Source organism: Colobus angolensis, unplaced genomic scaffold, assembly GCF_000951035.1.
Source record: "Colobus angolensis palliatus isolate OR3802 unplaced genomic scaffold, Cang.pa_1.0 Scaffold6, whole genome shotgun sequence".
Classification (NCBI taxonomy): Eukaryota; Metazoa; Chordata; class Mammalia; order Primates; family Cercopithecidae; genus Colobus; species Colobus angolensis.
The window spans coordinates 27,532,443-27,535,405 of NW_012119598.1; the positions used below are offsets into that span (position 1 = coordinate 27,532,443).

Genomic DNA, 2,963 nt, shown 5'->3' on the forward strand with positions numbered 1-2,963 from the left:
TTGTGTCATTCTGTGAAAGTTATGATTGATAATTCACAAACAGAAAATTTCTAGATAGCAAAAAATTTTGGGTTCTTTTCTATCATTTTTATATACACATAATTACAAGAATCATTTAAAACAAAAATCAACAGTCTCTCCTCCCTGTCCTCCAGCAATTTTTAAAGTTATTGAAACATATTCCTGATTTGCATTATAGAAAACACCCAAAGAACATTCTCATCTTACCACATATGCGCCTGAACTTGAAGTTTGTTGATTCCTTCCAAGTTTTGTTGGCAGGACATTAGCTCAGCTATTAAATTCCTGGTAAAGCAAGAGGTACAATATGTGACATATAATAACATGTACAATGTTTAAGAAAACTTTTGGCGCCTGTAGTCGTGGCTGAGTGGTTAAGCTTACTTTTTAAACATTTTATTTAAATGGCTTATTTTAAAATTATTTACCTACATATCTCTAAATAATATGTTTGTATGGCCCTTTTGTTGACTTCATATAAGAGGAGTAACTGGTTCATTTTCTTCTTCACACCCTAGGACCCCCGACACACACATGCTCCCTTTCTATGTCTTCTCATATGGTTATAGCACAATACATGATACTTTAATATTTGTAGCTTAAAATATGACAACTTTATAAAAATAGTTCGGCAGGTGAGCAAATAAATACATTGTTAAGTTTTCCTTTCCTCGTAATTTTTATTTTTCCCTAGCATTAGAACATAATTGTCTTTTCTTGTTGTTTACTGCTTAAGCTTCCAGGCATTTATCATTAATTCAACCCCATGCATTTCGTCAGTTGTCTAAACATCTCTCCAAAGGTTCAGAAGCTTTGCACAGTCTGTAGATTTCATCCTACTTTAAACGTGTCTCCTTATGCATCTGTATTAGTTTGAGTAACAAAAAAATAAGAACAAGAGGAAAAGTGTCTCCTACAGCCTGCTCAAATCTGGACATGTCACTGTATGTCACATATTGTACCTCTCATTTTACTAGGCATTTAATAACAGGTGAGTTCGTGTCCTACCAATAAAACTCGAAAGGGATAGCTAAAACTACGTCTGAAGTTTGCTGTAAATGTTAGTGTTTGTAATTATGCAAAACGGTTTAGAGCTTTAGCTTTGCTCTACCATTTACTAGCTGCATGACTTTGGGCAAGTTAACCTCTGCAAACCCCAACTTGCAGACAAACCCCAATTTGTCTCATTTGTAAAGTAAGAGTAACAGCATGTATTTACTTCATATAATTGCGAAGAATAAATGATTCAGAACTTGGAATAGTGCATGATACCTATTAAGCGCTCAAACAATAAAAGCTAAAACTACTGCTTTTGTTGTTATTGTTAATCTATTTAGGATAGTAATGTATTGCAGCCAGAGATGCAGATCTCTGAGAGAGATGCAAGTCAAGGTAAGTTCCCTTACGGTGTCATGAAAATTATATCAGTTTACTCCTCCTATGAGGTAGATGTATTTTGGAAGGGGGAAAATCAAATCCAGAAACAAGCTCCTTAGCAGAGGATGGTTTCGATCCATCGACCTCTGGGTTATGGGCCCAGCACGCTTCCGCTGCGCCACTCTGCTACCTTAGAATGTGGTGTCATAATTAATAATCACCTTTTTTCTAGTGTGTCAAGTTTCCAAATCGCAAAATTATGTTTTCTCTTCTTTTTTTTTTTCCAGATCATTAATCTGTTCGTAATATGGCTATAGGCTTAGACTACTACTAAGAAAACAGTAAATAACAAATAGGAAAAAGGTTATTTTGGGTACACTTCTCCGGTGTAGTATCTGTCACTATCTATTGTGTGAATGTGTATAGTAAATACATAACAGACCGTCTGCTAATATTTCAGATGTCATGTTTTAAAGTCACTGTAAGTTATAGAAATTTAAACACTTCTGAAGAAATACACGTACTTTCCCTTTTTTTCATGTTGTAATTTGCTAATTCATAATCTGTAGGGGGTCTGGAGCCACATGTGGGGAAAAAAACGGCACATTCATGCACATTTTCAGATACTACTATTAGGGAGTTCACGGAATATCCAGCCTTCTCTGATGTAATGGTTCATTCCCTGTATGAATTTGGGAAAGTAACTGCATTCAGGTTTTCTGGCTCTGGAAATCAAGTGACTTCTTCCGTGATTTGCAGGGAGGGTTGAGGAAATCGTAGAGATCCAAGGAAATTCTATGAAATCGCTTTAGCCTGGAAGAGCTGATCCAAATATGAAGCAGGTAAGCTTAGATCATCCACTCAAACCAGACTAGGTCTCTGCGAAGATCTGCTAAGCTTCCGAGGGCTGGAGAGACAGATATGGATGAAAAGATAAGGCCGCGGGCGTGGGAGTGAGAATGGAGAGAAGTCCAGGAGGGTTTAACAATAGGGATGAGTTACTGAAGAGTATAATTCAGAATGTTTGCAATAAAAGAGTGAAAACGTCTCTATAAACCCAGAAATAAGCCCCAAAATACCGTAACATATTCCTGTGTATATCTGCCTAATAAAAAAAGAGAATGGGGGCGTTTTGAGGAGGCTAAAGTAATTGAGTATACAAGTGCCTAGGAGAAGCAGGAAAAGCAACTTTTTTCCCCCTGCAATATGTAATGTACTCCCCGCCATACAGTTATCTGAGCCAGGGAGCTAAAAACCGTTGACCCCGACGTGATTTGAACACGCAACCTTCTGATCTGGAGTCAGACGCGCTACCGTTGCGCCACGAGGCCTCCGGGGAACCTACTTTTTATTTACCTGTCATTCTGATTCATGAAAATAATTTTGGTACTGATGAAGACCAGGTAGCTATTAACAGACACAAAATAATGCCTAGTTGCATCCCTCTCGGTAAAATTGCTGTCCACCCAATCACTGATTTTATCTGCCTCCGAATTGCTTCATTTTCACCTTTTCTTGTTTATATTTCATTCTGTTTCTTACCTAGTTTTCTCCGTATATTACAA

General features: G+C 37.3%; 2 non-coding genes across 2 annotated transcripts; both read right to left on the reverse strand.

Moving 5' to 3' along the window:
• Nucleotides 1-1,514: 1,514 nt before the first annotated feature.
• Nucleotides 1,515-1,586, reverse strand: TRNAM-CAU. Its single transcript has one exon. It is a non-coding gene; the product is annotated as a tRNA-Met (tRNA).
• A 1,071-nt stretch (nt 1,587-2,657) lies between these two features.
• Nucleotides 2,658-2,729, reverse strand: TRNAW-CCA. Its single transcript has one exon. It is a non-coding gene; the product is annotated as a tRNA-Trp (tRNA).
• Between the last annotated feature and the right edge of the window lie 234 nt (nt 2,730-2,963).